This window comes from Sapajus apella, unplaced genomic scaffold (genome assembly GCF_009761245.1).
Source record: "Sapajus apella isolate SASKATOON/1434 unplaced genomic scaffold, GSC_monkey_1.0 scaffold7, whole genome shotgun sequence".
Classification (NCBI taxonomy): Eukaryota; Metazoa; Chordata; class Mammalia; order Primates; family Cebidae; genus Sapajus; species Sapajus apella.
Window position 1 is genome coordinate 2,952,364 of NW_022436947.1, and position 19,364 is coordinate 2,971,727.

General features: G+C 44.6%; 1 protein-coding gene and 1 pseudogene across 2 annotated transcripts in view; one reads left to right on the forward strand and one right to left on the reverse strand.

Moving 5' to 3' along the window:
* KIAA1549 (KIAA1549 ortholog) overlaps positions 1-19,364 on the forward strand; it is a 150,489-nt gene that overhangs the window by 38,614 nt on the left and 92,511 nt on the right. The gene's annotated exons all lie outside the window — the stretch shown is intronic.
* On the reverse strand, positions 14,400-15,282 carry LOC116550097 (annotated as a pseudogene).

A 19,364-nucleotide genomic window follows, 5' to 3' on the forward strand; every position in this document is an offset into this window, starting at 1 on the left:
GGTATGAGCCACTGTGTCCAGCCTTTGTGGATATATTTTTTAAAATCGCCACATCATATGAAAAAAATATATATCTTTTATAATCTAATTTTAAAGTGGTCTGTGTTAAAGGATGATTTTAATATGTCTGTAAGAAAACATATTAGCACTCTGGTTTTAAAGTAGAGGTGGTCAGAAGTCACAGTCTTGGGCAGGATGGCACAAGTGACTTCATGCTTTAAATACATAAAATTGATAGACGAAATGTGAGCACAGAGAGCCAAAAAGTCTCAGCTCAAAAGCGAATAATCACCTGTGTGGACCAGAAATGATCCAGAGCTGCCAGGTGAGGGCAGAAGCTGCCCTTGACCCACTAAGTACCTTGGTTTGCACAGTGCAGCTGAGGCCTGAACACAGCAGATGCGAACAGCCCAGAGGTAGTGCTTAGACAGTAGCTGTCAAACGGCTGGAGTGGAGCGTTAATAAGGAGATGATTAACACCTTCAAGAAGCTCCGAAAACTGCCTGGAAGGCTGGGGATGCGATGTCTTAGACAGGGGCTACTGCTAAGGCACCTGGCGTGAGTGTAAAAATGCGCATTCCTGGGCCCCACCCCCTCAGAGAGTCTGGGAAAAGGCCTGGAGATGCATATTTTAAAAAGATCCCCAGGTGATTCTGAGAGCAAGACTCCTCTTTGAGAGACACTATCCTGGTGGAAAATAGGTGAACTTTAAAAAAATAATAGCTTACCCAAGTTAAACTGGAATAAGGGTATCTAACTGGGCCGAGGAGGGTTTTGCATTGGATGCCTTCAATTGGCTGCCTTAAACTATTTTTTAGTAAAATATGCATAACATAAAATTTACCTTTTTTTTTTTTTTTTTTGAGATGGAGTCTTGCTTTGTTGCCAGGCTAGAGTGCAGTGGCTCGATCTTGGCTCACTGCAACTTCAGCTTCGCAGGTTCAAGAGATTCTAGTACCTCAGCCTCCCAAGTAGCTGGAATTACAGGCACGCACCACCACACCCAGCTAATTTTTGTATTTTTAGTAGAGACGGTGTTTCACCATGTTGGCCAGGGTGGTCTCTATTTCTTGACTTCATGATCTGCCTGCCTCAGTCTCCCAAAGAGCTGGGATTACAGACGTGAGCCACTGCACTGGGCCAAAATTTACCATTTTAGCCATTTCAAAGTATTCAATTCAGTGACAGTAAGTACATCCACAGTATTGTGCAGCCACAAGACTGACTAGACAGGGTACAATAGACCCCTGTCTAGTTCCATTGCACCCTCCTCGCCCCTGGCAGCCACAACCTGCTTTCTGTATCTATGGGTTTGCCTTTTCTGGATATTTCATGTAAATGGAATCAAACAGTATGTATTTGTGTGTGTGTGTATGCGTCTGGCTGCTTTCAGTTAGCATAACGTTTTCAAGGTTCATCTGTGTTGAAATATGCATTGGTCTTCCATTCCTTTTTGTGGTTGAATATAGCATTGCATTTTATGGGTATATCACCTTTTGTTGATTCATTGATTAGTTGGTGGACATTTGGGTTGATATCATCTGTTGGCTTTTGTGAACGATGCTGCATTCAAGTGGAAATTTTGGTTTGAATGCTTGCTTCCAGTGTTGTTTTTTGGGCATATAGCTGGGAGTGGAATTAGTGGGTCGTGTGATAATTCTATGTTTAACTTGTTGAGAGACCAAATCCCTGCCAAACTCTTTTCCACAGTGGAGGCACCAGCTGTGTATAAGGGTTCCAGTTTCTTTATATTTTCACCAACACTTATTTTTCCCTTTAAAAAATACAGCCATCCCATGGGTATGAATTGGTATTTTATTGTGCTTTTGATTTTCATTTCCTTGATGACAAATAACATTAAGCGTCCCTCTATGTACTTCTTGGCAATTATATGGCTTTTGAGTGAAAAGTTACTCAGATGCTGGGGTGGTGTGGGGGCTGGGGTGGCTGGAGAGACGTTGGTTAAAGGATACAAAATTTCACTTAGAAGCAGTCAGTTCAAGAGATCTATTGTACAATGTAGTGATGATAGTTACCAGTTAATACCAATATATGTTAATCTTTAAAAATGCAAAGAGAGCGCTGGGCATGGTGGCTCACGCCTGTAATCCCAGCACTTTGGGAGGCTGAGAAGGGTGGATGATCACGAGGTCAGGAGTTCGAGACCAGCCTGGCCAAGATGTTGAATCCCCATCTCTACTAAAAATACAAAAATTGGCTTGGCACAGTGGCACACGCCTATAATCCCAGCTACTCAAGAGGCTGAGGCAGGAGAATCACTTGAACCTGGGAGGTGGAGGTTGCAGTGAGCCGAGATCGTGCCATTGCACTCCAGCCTGGGTGACAGAGTGAGACTCCATCTGAAAAAATAAATAAATAAATAAATAAATAAATAATGCTAAGAGAGTCCTGCTCAGAGGCCCCCACCTATAATCCCAGCACTTTGGGAGGGTGAGGTGGGAGGATTGCTTGAGCCTGGGGTTTCAAGACTAGCCTGGGCAACATAGCAAGACCCTGTCTCTATTAAAACAAAATGCTAAGACAGTAGATGTAAGTGTTCTTATCACAAAAACTAACCTATGTGAGGTAATACACCTTTATTAGCCAGCTGGATTTAGCTATGCCACAATCTATATATACTTCAAAACATGTTGTACACAACAAACACACAGCTTATTTGTCAATTATAAAAAAAAGCGGGGGGCCGGGGGGAAGCACAGTGGCTTTACGCCTGTAATCTCAGCACTTTGGGAGGCCGAGGTGGGCAGATCACAAGGTCAGGAGTTCGAAACCAGCCTGAGCAACATGGCGAAACCCTCTCTACTTAATTAGCTGGGTGTGGTGGCAGATGTGTGTAATCCCAGCTACTCAGAAGGCTGAGGCAGGAGAATTGCTTGAACCCAGGAGGCGGAGGATGCAGTGAGCCAAGATCATGCCACTGCACTTCAGCCTGGGTGGCAGAGCAAGACTCTGTCTCAAGAAAAAAAAACAAAAACAAAAACAAAAAACCAGAAAAGAATAAAGGAAATAATTTTTGAAAAGTTATTCACCTGGGTGGTGCTTTCCTCCACAGGCATGAGTTTCGTGTGCTGTGACTGAGACTGCAGGTGCCAGGGGCAGACAGCCCAGGGCTCTAGTCCACATTCTCTGGCAGGGATTTGGGTAAACCTGACCTCTCTGTGCTGCCTGCCCTGCTGTAAAATGGAGATGAGAACAGTGGCTTCACCCTTGGGCTTTGTGGGACTCGAGGGAGACTCGTGAAGCATCTGGGCACAAAGCAAGCACTCTGGAGTCATTGTTGCCACTGTGGTCACAAGCGAGGAGATCTGTGATTATTTCTCTGCCTCTTCCTTGTGGGTCTAGCAAGCTGCCTCAGCTTCCTCTGGAGGAGGACAGACCGTCTGCAGTGATATACGTTGGTTGCTCATCTGTTGTTTGAGGCCCAGGCGGCCCTTAGGAGGTTGCTGGGGGCAGCAGGCAGGTGTTTGGTCCATTGTGTTTCTTGCTTGAGTTTTGTTGCCTCTGGACCAACCTCCAAATTACTTTTGCAGGTAAGGGAGCGCTGTTTCACTATTGCAGTGCCCGAGAAAGCTGGTGGCTGGGACAGTTCCCAGCTTTTCATACCTCTGCTCTTTGGGTCTCCTCGTGAGCCTCAGCCACCGGAACCAGGTTCCAGGTTTTCCTCTGGCAGCATCCATCCCCCTGCAATGGTGCAGAGCTGATGGCAGGAGCTAGCCTCATACGTCTCTGGCTTTAGCATCTGAGATACTGTTTTCACCGTATTGCTCTTTTACGTGTTGTTTAAACCTCCTGAAGTTGATGGGCTTGTGTTGAGATGCAGTGAGTAGAGTTTTCAAATTGGGAAGCAGTTTTTAATAGAATTCTCGTTTGCCTTCAATTATGAAAATTTTTGTATAGAGCTGCTCAAGAATGATATTCTGGAAACTTCTTTTGCAAACTCTCAGTACACCTCTTCAGAGAGGCAATGTGGTGCTGTGCCCAGAGCAATGGGGTTTGGCAGCGGATGGATCTGGGTTTGAATCCTGGGCCCGTCACTTACCAGTTGTGGGACTTAAACAAGTTACTTAATCTTTTGGAGCCTCGGGTTCTTCACCAATGAAGTGAGAAGGATAATGGAGCATAGCACCTGGCAGAGGATGGCTGTTGGTCACTCGAGCCTATAAAAATTGAGCATCATGACTTTTAATGTGGTCAAATATACATAACGCGAAATTTACCATTTGAATCACTTTTAAGCTTATAGTTCAGTGGCATTCATTACAATGTGTTTAACATTTCCTTATTTCCTCTTTAGAAGAGTTTAGGCTCCCTTATCTTACTGGTCCCTGAAGGTTATCTCCTGCTTCCCTTCCTTACCTTCTTGCAGCAGGTTGGGCAGTTCAGTTCAGCAGAGTGCTAATTGCTCTCCTGAGTGGAAGTTCTTTAACCCAGGGGGAACTGTAGGTACCTGTGCAGCTTGGCTATTAATAGAGGATTTCTCAGGGTCATTAAGTGATTATGCGGAAGGCATTAACTGGCCTCTGTTTTTGAAGGGAGGAGGAGTCTTCTGTTTACGCATGTATTTTACTGTTTATTAACACTTCTCTGAGTAGGGGATGGGGAGAAAAGGATTCAGATTCTTTTTTGCTGTTTTGTAGAAACTCTAGGAAGAAGAGGAATTTGAAACTTGTAACCATCGTGTCTTTAGGTTATTTCAGTACTTCTTTAATCTGTTTTTTGGAAAGGTGCTGTAATAAATGCACTGCTTTGGAGATATTCTGACATTGCTATTTCCTCCTTCCCTCCTTTATAGGTGTCATAATTTCCAAGATCTGCCTTATTCTTTACTTACTATCTTTATGGAGCTGTGACCTTTGGAGGGGGAGGGGGACTTTAATTCATTCACAGGGTCAGTGATGTGTGTGTAATATTTTTAAAGAACAGTACAGAAATCAGCATCTTTGTATTGAATTCCTCATCAGATGACTTATTAAATGTTCTTACAAAACAAATAAAATTATTGTTCCAGACTCCAAATTACTATTCTTTCTATAATTCCAGTGTTGGAATATCTTTTTAAATTATTTTTTTAAAGGAAACTTTTTTTATATAGAAATGGGGCCTCACTATGTTGCCTAGGCTGGTCTCAAACCACAGGCTTCAAGCAGTCCTCCTGCCTGGGCCTGCCAGAGTGATAGGATTATAAGCGTGAGCCACTATGCCGGGCTAGAACATCTTTTATTAATGCAGACTTAAAAAACCCAACCTCCCTAATGAAATAACGGATGGAGGCAGTGTTGATCAGTGACTGCTTAGTCATTATGTGAAGAGTTGATGAGGAGCCTTGTAATGGATGGAGAGGGCTGTCACCTCTTAAGCCCTTGACAAATTTTAGTATCACTCAGAATAGGACATTGAGAAATCAGGCACCTCCTGCTGTGATACAGTGGAATTACAGAGGACCCCCTAGAGAGTATTCTTGCCAAAAACATTGAATCTGAACCTAATGAAGCCTCTGGATCTAACTACCAGTTTATCAGAAATTTGGGGGAAGAACATATTAAATGACACCGTGAGAATATAGTCAGCCAAATACAAAAATTTGTCTACAGGGACAAATGACCTCTGTTTAACAAGTAAATAGTGAGAGCTTAAAAAAGGGAGAAAAAAAGAGAAGAAAACTGTTATAAAGTTAAAGAGACCTAAGAGACACATGAACCAAAGCAATGTATGTACCTCGTTTGGATTCTGGTTAGAAGAAAGCAATTGTACTGTTATACAAAAATATTTTTGCACAATAACAAGCTCTGTTGGGCTTTTTTTTTTTTTTTTTTTGAGATGGAGTTTCGCTCTTGTTGCCCAGGCTGGAGTGCAATGGCACAATCTCGGCTCACCGAAACCTCCGCCTCCTGGGTTCAGGTAATTCTCCTGCCTCAGCCTCCCGAGTAGCCGGGATTACAGGCACACACCACCATGCCCAGCTAATTTTTTGTATTTTTAGTAGAGACGGGGTTTCACCATGTTGACCAGAATGGTCTTGATCTCTTGACCTTGTGATCCACCCACCTCGGCCTCCCACAGTGCTGGGATTACAGGCTTGAGCCACCGCGCCCGGCCTGTCGGGCCTTTTTTTATAAGGACAGTAATGCTATTCATGAGGGTGGGGTCCTCATGACCTATTCACCTCCCAAAGGCCACCAAGGAAAACCAAGTTTGAAAACCAAGTTTGAAATGTATAATTAGATGATATTAGGAATTATTTTGAACTTTGTTGGGTGTGATAATTATATTGTGGTTATGATTTTTGAAAAATCCTTATCAGAGATGCTAAAGTATTTACAGAAATGAATGATGTCTAGGATGTGCTGTATTTGTGTTTTAAAAATAAAGTTTTTCAGGTTGAAGCTGAGTAATGGGTTCTAGTCTTTCAACTTTTGTGTATGTCTGAAAATTTTATAATAAAAAGTTTAATTTTTTTTTTGAGAGAGGGTCTCACTCTGTCATCCACGTTGGAGTACAGTGGCTGAGATCTCAGCTCACTGCAGCCTCTGCCTCCCAGGTTCAAGCTATTCTCCTGCCTTAGCCTCCAGAATAGCTGGAATTATAGGTGTGTGGCACCACGCCCAGCTAATTTTTGCGTTTTTAGTAGACACAGGGTTTTGCCATGTTGGCCAGTCTGGTCTCAAACTCTTGTCCTCAGGTGATCCGCCCATCTCGGTCTCCCAAAGTGCTGGGATTACAGGCATGAACCACTGTGCCCGGCCTATAATAAAAAGTTTAAAATGCCAAAATTGGGTTGTTTCGCAGCATTTAAACATTTTATTGCAATAGCAAAAACAAGCATAGAACTCTATGTGGAAGGGACCGCAGCTTTAGAAAATTGCCTTATGGCTTATCTATAGATTCGATCTGGTTAGTTTCTCGTCAAATTCGTATTTACATTAACTTCATGTCATTCCTTATCATGGAGTCCCACAGAGCCCTCAAATAAACCAAGAGAAGTCATAATTATAGACACTTAGAGAGTTAATGCTATGGATAATTGCTAATCAGTAGGCTCTTCATACCAATAAGCAGGCAGAACAGGGGGTTTGGGAAAGATTGCCAGTGAATGGAAATAAATTAAGGAAGGATGAGAATGAATAATATGTGTGCTTGACTGAATTGGATTACAGAATAGACTTCTGTAACTGGTACTCAGTGTGGTATGTCTCTTAGTCTGTTTGTGCTGCTATAACAAAATACCTTGGACTGGGCCATTTATAGACAATAGAAATTTATCACTCACAGTTCTGGATGCTGAGAAGTCCAAGATCAAGATCATATATAGCAGGCTCGGTTTCTGATGAGGGCTTGTTCCTCATAGACAGCGCCTCCTGTGTGTCCTCATATGGCAGAAGGGTCAAACAAACTCTCTCGGGCCTTTTTAATAAGAACACTAATCCTTTTCATGATTAGGGGCCCTCATGACCTAATCACCTCCCAAAGGCCCCTACCTCTTTTTTTTTTCTTTTTTGAGACAGAGTTTTGCTCTTGTTGCCCAGGCTGGAATGCAATGGCGGGATCTTGGCTTACCGCAACCTCCACCTCCTGGGTTCAAGTGATTCTCCTGCCTCAACCTCCTCAGTAGCTGGGATTACAGGGCACCCGCCACCACACCCAGCTAATTTTGTATTTTTAGTAGAGACAGGGTTTCTCCATGTTGGTCAGGCTGGTCTTGAACTCTCAACCTCAGGTGACCTGCCCACCTCGGCCTCCTAAAAGGCTGGGATTATAGGTGTGAACCCCTGCGCCTGATAGGCCCTGTGTCTTAATACCAACACCTCAGGGTTAGGTTTCAACATATGAATTTTAGGGTGACACAAATATTCAGACTATAGCAGTATGATTGTTAAAGTTGGCCCCTCCTGACAGTGGCAGAGCACCCTTAAATGAAGCACCTTCCAACCTGAAGGGCTTGGAAGTCAAACTCACCTTTCTTGATGGTATCATTTGACTCCAATGATCATCTTTCTACAGATAATCACCAATCTGTATCATTGGCCCAGATTTCCCTCTCAAACCCTAGAGTCACATTTCCATCCACCCCGAGTTGGCACCTCACCTTCCATTTGAACTTCAAACGACAGGTTCCCCTTGGTGACCCGCACCATTCATACCAGCCATGTGCACATCTGTCAATCTCCTTCCCACTTCAGGCCGCTGCACTCACCACCCCCTCTGCCTGCAGCAGCCTTCCTGTCTCTCTCTGAGCTCCTCATCCTTTCCTGACCTTCCTTGTCTGTCATTCTCCATCACAGCACCTTGCTTATTTCCTTACCAGTCTTCTCAGTTCATCATTATTGTCTGTCTCCTTTTCTCAACCATAAAGTTGTGAGCAGGGGACCTTTCCATCTGGGCTAACACTTCATACCCTGCGCTTAGCTCACATGGCTGGTAGTATTTGTTGGACTTTGAATGAATGAATGGACATGTTAGTGTTTGGGTTGGACATGGGAGGCATGCTGATGAGACACAGCCTCTTCCTTCAAGTAGCTCATGATCTGGGGTGGGGTGAGGGGGACAAGTGAGTAATGAGGAAACCAAGAATACAACTTCAGTGTCACGAGAAAAGCACATGCAGAGTTCTGGGGAAGATGGAAAAGGGGGTTCTGGGGTATGACAGGAGTTAGGGGAAGGAGGAGAGGCCAGTACCAGTAAAGGGAACAGTCTTTGCAAAAGCGTGGTCGTCAGAGCGTGCGTTGAATGGCTGGGGCATGGGCTGCTGTCGGGGAGGGAAATACTAGTGGGACAGGCAGGAATGGGGAGCTGAAGGCTGTTTTGTGTATCAGCTTAGGGCTTTGGATTTCTGAAGGCTTTTAAGAGCCACTGGAGGATTTTAAGAATAAATGACTTAGTTCGATTGTTTCTTTTCTTTTAGATGAACTTCATATATACAGAATGGATTGATCAGCTCTGCATATTAGAAAACTCGAGATGGATTGGAATAGGCTAGAGGAGACTGCAGAGCTTATGGTGGGTTATGGCTGGTAGAGAGAGACCATAGCTTGTCTGATTACCATGGCCAGGAACACACACCTCTGATCAGGGCCAGAGCGGTGACAGGACAGGGTTTCTCAGCACACCTTCCCTTGGCCCACAGCCCCAGTGTTTGGGGTGTGTGTGGGGGGGTGGGGGGGGGTCACACATCTCTAGTGACATTGTTTGGACAAGGTGGGAACTTGTCATGCTGGAAGTGCTGCCACCCTTTGCATATAGGGCTTATGACACCACCCAAGAAGCACTATAGAAGCCATTTTAAAGGATGTTTGTGGATGCTGTGGCCTCTCCAGGTTTCCGAACCAAACTCAGAGTGAGCGAGGAAGCAGGCGATGTCTGTGGCCTCAGGACACTTCTGCCTCCTGCGCTCCAGTGTCATGGAAAGCCTGTCTCCCACAGAAGCTGTGCAAGATGGGATCTGAGCAGGTCTTCGTAAGGCCTAAGTTAATCGGTGGCGGTGGGGAGGAGGGCGTGTGAGGGTCAACAGTGCTAGCAGGACCTGGCTGTGGGCACGAGATATTAAGTGGCAGATGAGGGAGGCTCAGAGTTTTTTAGGAGCCTGTTGAATACTCAAGTGGAATTGCCTAGTGGGCAGTTGGAACTGTGACTTAGAATCACCTGTGACTTTTCGTTGTCTTCCCCATCCAACCCATTGGCTGCTGACTTTTATCATCTATCTTACCTTAGTGCAGTCTCTCTGGCTTGGAACTTCTTTTCTCTTCCCTTCACTGTCCTGATCACACTCCTTGCCCCATCAACCATGCATATCTGTGTGTATGATGGAGCACTATTTTATGCTTTTTTCTGCTCTCCCAGATTGGTTTTTCTGCAGGATAACTTTGGTCAAAAAGCTGCTGTGCTCAAAATATCCGATCGCATCCTATTGTCTGCCGACATTCTCACAGCCTTGGGCCAACTTTTCTCGTATTATTCCCTCCAACCAAATCCAGCCACTGCAGACACATCCCACTTTGTCCAGACGTGGTGCCCTTGCCCTTGCTGCTGCTTCCAGCTGGTGTGACCCCTCTCTCCCTTAAGCCTCCTGATCCCTTGATATAAAATAAAAGCATAATTTAGAGCCGATTTAAGGCATTGAGCCTGCAGCATAAGCTGTTTACTGTTTGTTGGAATTAATACCCCTCAGGGAGGCGGTGGTGTCTCCTGGCTGCTTGGGCATTGGTGTGGATGTTCATTGCTGCTGGCTTCTGCTGTTGGGAGGAGGGAAAGTGCCTGCTCATGCTTAGTCATGGGATGTCGTGTGCCACCCCTGCTGTGAGCGTAATAGGAGACAGAAGATTATCTGGAAGCTGATGGTGTCCTTTTCCCTGTTGTTACAGGACTGTGTTTTAAATTAAATTATTTTAGAAACAGATGGTTGACAGAGAATTTTTTTTTGCTTTTGTTCTTAGTGAATTGAGTTACTTAGTTGAGTTTGTTTTGGTTACTCAAAGTGCTGACGATCTTGCTTTCTAGGTTGGTGAAAGAGGATTGCATTTTATTTAGGAAAGAATAAAGCAAAACAAAGCAAAACAGAACACCTTCTAATAAATACTGTGTACCTGGCCTTCAATTAAACCAACATATTAATATGCTTAGCTCCTCAAATGTCATGTACAGAAATAGTCCCTAAACCCCAACCTGAAGGCTAAACTGGTGTTTTAGGTAGAATAGTTTAATTTTTTTAAAGTCTTACAGTATCTGTATTTCAGTATTGTTTGGTTGCAGTCATTGTTTTCTGAAGTTACACATGAGTTCTCTTTAAGTTTGGGTGAGGTCGCTAATTGTTATCTGTGTCCCATCTTTAGAGAAGGAAATGGAAGGGGTGACTAATTACGAGGGATTTCTCTGGGGGAGCTGAGCAAGTTGGAGATAGAACACGCCCAGCTCTGTTCTCTGTGGAATGTTCTGGAGACTTTGGCCCCATTATCCCTCACTAGATGGGATTGTGTTTTGCCAGTGCTGAGGAGCTATGCTTTTTATGAGCTGGTATTTTTCCAGCTAATACTGAAGCTGCCCACTGCTGGTATCTTGGCCATTCATCATTTTGGGGCTCCTCTTTCTCTTTCTGGGGAACCTCTTATGGTTTGAGGGTTAGAGAAAACCTCATAGCATATGCACAGGGCCCTATTTCCCTTTCACTTGGGAAGTCAGACGTCAACACCCATTTTTCAGGTAGTAATTATCAGGGACTGCATATCTTGTTAAGCAGATGAGAGGACGGAGATCCAGGAATGTGAAACGGCTCCTCCAGGTGGGCCGGGATGAGGCCCGAGACCTGCAAGCTCTCGTCTCCAGCACTCTCTATTACACCATGGTGCCTCTTATTTGAGTCAGGAATCAAAGATGTTACATATGGCAATTCAAACATTTTAATGTTGTCTGTGACCTAATAAAAGTCAAGAAACAAAGGATGTCAAAGGAAGACTTCAAAACAAAGTTTAAGAATCTTTGTGAACTAGGCCGGGTGCGGTGGTTCACGCCTGTAATCCTAGCACTCTGGGAGGCAGAGGCTGGCGGATCATCTGAGGTCGGGAGTTGAAGACCATCTTGACCAAAATGGTGAAACCCCGTCTTTATAAAAAAAATAAAAATAATAAAAATAATAATCTTTGTAAACTTAAAACAGTGGGGGGTGAGCTGCAGTCAGTTACTTTTTATTCACTCCTAGGCTGGTATTTTCTGTGTTGCAAGATTAAGTCCCCATATCCAACTACAGCCTGAAACACTGATCTGCAAACAGCAGTTTTTCCTCCCAAGGACATAGGAAACCTGTCTTCTAGTTTTAGGCAAAGCCCGGCCATCCTATCTCATTTCTGTGGACGGCTCCCTCTCCCCTGCCCCTCCAGGTCTTTCACGAATTCTCCACTCACCTGGTGTGCTCTGCCCCATCCCCCAACCACTCCCTACTTTCAGTGGATGACTTGGACTTTTTTTTTTTTTTTTTTTTAAGTAGGAAATACTATATCCAGAGGAGCCCTTTAACCAAATTCCCACAGTCTCACAAGTAAATCTATAAAGTTTCCTGGTCTCTGCACTCTCTCAGTCTGTCCTCCATGGTAGTAATTTTCAGGGACACTGTCTTGTGGAGGATCAAAGGCCACTTCTTCTCTGGGTTTGCTCCTTCCCTCCCTCCCTCCCTCCTTCCCTCCCTCTCTCCCTTCCTTCTCAACCCTCAGGGCTCCTCGCTGGTCCTTGCATCTTCGGTGCCATCCTGTCCTCTGCATTGCTCCATCGGCAGTGCTCTCACCCTTTTGATGTCATTTGAGTCAACCTTTGTTCCACTCGTAGGTTCCAAAACACCAGTAAGAACAACCACAATAACAAAAACCTATACATTACTTTCTGAGTCCCGTGCCCAGCCTGATGAATGAGAACCTGAGTTTTGTTTGTTTTTATTTTGCAAGAATTTTATTTTATTTATTTTATTATTATTATTTTTGAGACGGAGTCTTATTCTGTTGCCCAGGCTGGAGTGCAGTGGTGCGATCTTGGCTCACTGCAACCTCTGCCTCCTGGGTTCAAGCCATTTTCCTGCCTCAGCCTCCCAAGTAGCTGGGATTACAGGTGTGTACAGCCATGCCTGGCTAATTTATGTATTTTCAGTGGAGATGGAGTTTTGCCATGTTGGCCAGGCTGGTCTTGAACTCCTCACCTCAGGTGATCTGCCTGTCCTGGCCTCCCAAAGTGCTGAGATTGTAGGCATGAGCCTATAATGAGCCACCTCGTTGGCCTATTTTGCAAGAATTTTAGACATAAATTTGCAAAATTAATACACAGAGTTCCCATATACCCTCATTCAGCTTCCCCTAATAATAACATCTTACATGATCATAGTGGAGTTATGAAGTTAGCATTGGTTCAATCCAGCCATGAAACTACAGACTTTACAGCATTCTGCCAGTTCTTCCTCTTTTGTTCTGGAGCCCAGTCCAGACTTTCACATCACGTTTAGTTGACACGGCTCCTCAGTCTGCTCAAGCCTATGACAGTTCCTCAGTCATTTCTTGCCTTTTATGACCTTGGCATTTTTGAAAGTTGAGTATTTTATAGAACATCCCTGGTACTGGGCCCATCTGATGTTTCCTCATGATGAGAGGAAGCATTTTGCATAAGCTGCTTTGCCTTTTTAGAAACTTACATCTTTAACCAGCTCCTGAATCTCTCTCATCTCAGAACCAAGTGACTTCCCCAGATCCTCCAGGTGTCTGCTCCCTTCCCTGCCGCACACAGCAAAACTGCTCATCAAGTTGTCTGCGTGGATCCCGTTTCCTCAGCTGCCCTTCCCTAGTCAGCCTGGCTTCTGCCACCGTGAGACACATGCATACCTGAAGGGCCTCTCCAGCCTGCATGTGCTTGATCTTTCAGGGTCATTCAGCACAGCGACCCTTCCCGAATATTCACCAATTCTCTGTGTTCTTGTCACCTCCCGTTCCTGGTTTTCCCCGTCTCCCTGGCTTCTCTTCTTCACATTTGCAGGTTTATCTCAGGCTCGGATATCCATTTGCATACTTAATATCACCATGTGAATTTCCCTAAAATGAATCTCAGGCTAGTGCTTCTTAAACTTTAATGGGCACATGAATCACCTGGGGATGGTGTAAGTAAGACCTGACTTTCATGTCTTACTATGTAAGAAATACATTTCCTGGCTGGGTGCAGTGGCTCACTTTGGGAGGCTGAGGCAGGAGGATTGCTTAAGGCTAGGAGTTTGAGACTAGCCTGGGCAACATAGTGAGACCCTGTCTCTACAAAAGAAAGATTAAATAAATTAGCTGGGTGTCGTGGCACATGCCTATAGTTCCAGCTATTTGGGAGGCTGAGCTGTGGGGGATTGCTTGAGCCCAGGAGTTCAAGGCTGCAGTGAGCTATGATTGTACTGCTGTACTCCAGCCTGGCTAACAGAGCAAGACGCTGTCTTTAAAAACAACAACAACAAAAAGAAATATATTTCATAAGGCTCTAGCTGCCATAGGTAGTGATTCCTCTCATGGGTCTGAGGAAGGTACATCAAAAACATTCTGGAAAGGGTTTACCATTCTAGATGCCATTAAGAATATTCGTGATAGGGAAGGCCACAATATCAACATGAACAGAAGTTTGGAAGAAGTTGATTCGAAACCTCATGGATGCCTTTCAAGAATTGGAGACTTGGCTGGAGGAAGTAGCTGCAGATTGAGTGGAGAACCTGAATTAGAACCTGAAGATGTGACTGAATTGCTACACTCTCATGGTCCAGTGTAAACAGATGAGGAGTCACTTCTTATGGATGAGCAAAGAAAGTGGGTTCTTGAGATGGAATCTAGTCCTGGTAAAGATGCTGTGAACATCATTGAAATGACAACAAAGGATGTATTCTGTCCCATAAGCCTAGCTGATAAAGCACTTGGCAGAGTTGGAGAGGATTGACTCCAGTTTTGAAGGAAGTTCTGCTGTGGGTCTAATGCTACCAAACAGCGTCACAGGCTACAGAAGAGTGTTTCATGAAAGGAAGCATCAGTTGATGACGCAAACTTCATTGTCTTAAGATATAGCCGCCCTAACCTTCATCAGCCCCCACCCTCATCAGCCAGTAGCCATCAACACTGAGACAAAATACTCCACCAACAAAAAGATTGCAGCTCGCTGAAGGCTTAGGTAATTGTTAGCATTTTTTAAAAGTGTTTTTTGCTGTAAGTTTATTCAATGCAAAACAATCCTCTCCAATTTTACTGAGGTCCATGACCAAATCCACCTCTAAACTGGAATTGGGCTGCTGACCCAGCCCCAGCTTCGGCTTTCTTGTTGGCACCAGGGGGCACAGCACTCCGTCTGCAGGTATCTCTGTCGGCTTACCCTCTTGTGAGTCTTGCAGGTCACTCACCCTCCAGACCTTTAGGCTGAGGCCTGCCAGTCTCTGGACGGCTGCAGTGTAGGGTGGCAGGCACAGTCTCCGGGGGCAGATGAAGGTCATCACAGAGATACTGGATACCCTCATTGGTAAGATACCAGTAGAAACGTCTCCAGGCAAACAGTTCCTTCATGTAACTTCAGGACTTGAGAGACTGCATGGCCTTCATGACATGAAGGTTGGGCACATTCTTGTCTGCCAGCTGCGGGTGCTTAGGCATGTGGACGTCCTTCTTGGCCACTATGACTCCACTCCTTAAAAAGGAGTTCATAAATGGCAATCCAGTTCTTGATAGACATCAACATCCCAGCAGCCATAGGCTCTGGGGCCAGGGCTGGAAAGGAAAAAAAAGCAGATAATTGTTAGCATTTTTAGCAATGAAGTATTTTTAGTTAAAGTGTGTGTGTATATATATATATACATATATATATAAATATTTTAGACATAATGCTATTGTGTACTTAATAGACTACGGTATAGTATAAATATAATTTTTATATGCACTGGGAAACCAAAAAATCTGTTTGACTTGCTTTATTGTGATATTCGCTTTATTAAGTTGGTCTAGGACCAAATCTGCAAATCTCAAAGGTATATTTATATGTCAAGAATGCCTTTAGGCCGAGCGTGGTGGCTCACGCCTATAATCCTGGCATTATGGGAGGCTGAGTTGGGTGGATCAGGAGTTCGAGACCAGCCTGGCCAACATGCTGAAACCCTATCTCTACTAAAAATACAAAAATTAGCTGGGCGTGATGGCACATATCTGTAATCCCAGCTACTCAGGAGGCTGAGATAGGAGAATTGCTTAAACCCGGGAGGCGGAGGTTGCTGAGATCGCGCCACTGCACTCCAGCCTGGGTGACAGAGTGAGACTCCATCTCAAAAAAAAAAGAAAAAAATGCCTTGAAATCGGAAAGAGGAAGACAGACAGTCCAGAAGAAAAATGGGCAGTAGAATTGAAAAGACAATAGCAGAGGCAACATAAGTGGCCAGCAGATATTGACAAGGTGATCAACCTATTATAATCAGGGAAATGCAAGTTAAAACCACAAGGTTCACACCAGCCAGACTGGTAAAAATGTGGAAGTCTGGGGCTGTCAAGTCGTAGTGAGGATTTGCTGCTATCAAGCTCTCATATTTTGCTCATGGGAGCATAGACTGGTTCAACGACTTTGAGAAATTATTTGGTATTATTTAATAAGTTACAGGCAAACATATCCTCTGATCCTGTAATTGCATTCTTACACACACACATATGTACATGCGCACACATGTACATAACACATACTTTAAATATGTGAGGAAAGTTCGTATCAGAAATGTTTGTAATAACAAAAATTGGCAGTAGTCCAACCTCCATCCACTATAGACGATAAATTTTGGTCTGTTCTTATGGTGGAATTCACGTTGAAGTGAAAATGAAAAAATTATAGCTGTGCACAAAAAAAGACATAGATGAATTTAAAAAGCAATACGGAGTGAAATAAGTTGCAGTAGAATGTGCGCAATGTGATTTCATTTTGATAAAGTTTGAGAACAAGCAAAGCTAAAGAATCTATTATTTAGGGCCACATATATGTGGTCAGACTATAAAGAATAGCACGGATTTGAGAAATGCGTAATTTAAAATAGTGGCTACCTCAGTGGGAAGGAAGGGAGTTGGGAAGGGTTACACTGCGAACATCGCTGGTGAGGGTAATATTCTTCTTCTTAAACTGGGTGATGGGTACTCAAGTGTTCTTTGTATGATTTACATAACTTATATATATATATTTATAAATAATATTATCTCCTTAATATTTGGTAATAAAACCAGTACCAGTTGGCGAAGTAGGTAACCTGGTAGAAGGTATTGGTGTACGTTCGGCTTTGGAGAAACATGGCGAAGGCACTTTTTTCTAAACCAGGAAGAAAACTAGAAGGTGGGGAAGGGGAAAGGATGGTTTTAGTAACGGCACTAAAAATCTGCCTAGGACAACCTGAGAACTAGGAGAAGAAGAAGTTGGCGAGGCGTGGTGGCTCACCCCTGTAATCCCAGCACTTTAGGAGGCCAAGGCAGACAGATCACTTGAGCTTGGGAGTTTGAGGCCAGCCTGGCCAACATGGTGAAACCCCATCTCTACTGAAAATACAAAAATTAGCTGAGTGTGGTGGTGGATGCCTGTAATCCCAGCCACTCTGGAGGCTGAGGCATGAATCGCTTGAACCCAAGAGGCAGAGGTTGCAGTGAGCCGAGATTGCACCAGTGTACTCCAGCCTGGGTTACACAACAAAACCGATCTCAAAAAAAAAAAAAAAGAAAAATTTGCTGGAGATTTGTGAAATTGGGGGGTGGTTTAATGATCAACTGCTTTTGTTTATAAACTCTTAGAAATCCTGGGGGCCAGGAGCCCTTGTTTTTTTGATTTCACATCCACAGAGAGTTGAGATGACTCATGTTTTAGAAACTCCACAGTTTAGCAAAGAAGCAAAAATAATGTTTCTGTCTGGATGAAAGCTCTTTAGTGATGCTTGACACTGCTGTCCCTTGGGCCTCCCAGGCCAGCCCTCAGGGGAGGTGGTGTTTTCCCAGCATCTGTGCCGGCAGCTATGAGCTGTCCCCAGGTGGACTGCGGGGCCTCGGAGTCCAAAGCATGTGCCTGCCCGTAAGTTTTAGTAACAGAATTTAGCAAGTGCTTTCAACTCAGTTGTACTCTAACATAGTTTAGGTTTTTTATTTTTTATTTTTTTGAGACAGGGTCTGGCTTTGTTCACCAGGCTGGACTGCAGTGGCACAGTCTCAGCTCACTGTGGCCTCCACCTCCTGGGCTCAAGCAATCCTCCCACCTCAGCCTCTCAAGTAGCTAGAACCACAGGTGCTCACCACCATGCTCGGCTAATTTTTGATTTTTTGTGGAGATGGGGTTGCACTGTGTTGCCCAGGCTGGCCAGCTCTGGGGCTCAATCCATTTGCCCACCTCGGCCTCCCAAAGTACTTGGATTATAGGGGTGAGCTACTAGCACCTGGCTATTTAGCATGTTTTGTTTGTTTGTTTGGTTTTGGTTTTTTTTTGAGACAGAGTTTTGCTCTTGTTGCCCAGGCTGGAGTGCAATACACCATCTCGGCTCACTGCATCTTCCACCGCCCAGGTTCAAGCCGTTCTTCTGCCTCAGCCTCCCAAGTAGCTGGGACTCCTGGCATGCGCCACCATGCCTGGCTAATTTTGTATTTTTAGTAGTGATGGTGTTTCTCCATGTTGGTCAGGCTGGTCTGGAACTCCCAACCTCAGGTGATCCTCCTGCCTCGGCCTCCCAAAGTGCTGGGATTACAGGCGTGAGCCACTGTGCCTGGCCCTAGTATGTTTTTCAACTAAATTTCCTCACCAGCAACTTTGATTTGGTGGCCTGATTTGACAAAACTCGGTGTGGTATGAAGAGCCCTCAGCCGCTAGAAATGCAGAACCTGGCTCTTTCTGTGCTGGCTCTTCCGGGTGCTATTTTGAGCCTTATTTGCACCATGAGGGATTGACCTAGGTCCTAAAGGATCCATTAATCTAGAAAAATACATGATTCCATGATTAACTCCTATAGTTCAGGAAGATTTCCAGATAGAAAAACATGACTTAAAAAATTTTATAAGGGCAGTACTTGGTCTTGCTTGTGAGAGTCTGAAACAGACAAGTTTTGGAGACAGCTGGGCCTCTTCCTCACTAATGTGTCATCATGGAATTGGTGTGACCTGGCAGTGAGAATGCTACGTGGTTCCCTGCTGTGACGTCCAGCATGGCCAGAAGCTGGCCAGGGCCAGGTGCAGGTGCATGGTAGGGTCCCAGTGAACAAGGATTTGCTGCCTAAATGCAGAAAAGGCCTCAACGCTGGCTACTTGGAGTGGGTGGCAGGGACGCGTCAGCTGGGAGCGGTGCAGGAGTCCAGGGTCCGGCGTCATTCAGGCGGGCGTCACAGTCTGAGAAGCACCCATCTCACCCCAAGCCCTTTCCTTTCTCTGTCATCCAAGAGAGACGCTTTCCCTCTTTTGTGAACCTACGCTTTAGAGCTTGAAAATTGATCTCCAGGGCTTGAAATTAGAGTCCCTGATGCCTTTTATGCTGTGAGAGACTCGCCTGGGTTTTCTAGTTTCCTCCTGAGTTAACTGCAGAAGTGATTCCCCTTGGCACTGCAGCTGCTTTGTCCCTCCTGGGGCTTGGTAGAGAGAAAGAAAGAAAAAACGCATCCCGGCTTGGCACACCTTCCATTTCTTAATACGAAGTTTTTGTCCCCGTCATTTTCTAGTCAGGAGAATTTTTTTTGTCCCCATGGCCACTTTGCCTTCCCCATTCCCTGTCCTTAGAAGGCAGAGTTGATTTAATTCTAGCTTGCATCAGATACCCAGGTTCATAAATTCGCCACTAAACATTGCTTTTCTTCGTTATTTTATCTCTTGCAGTCTTCCAGTTCA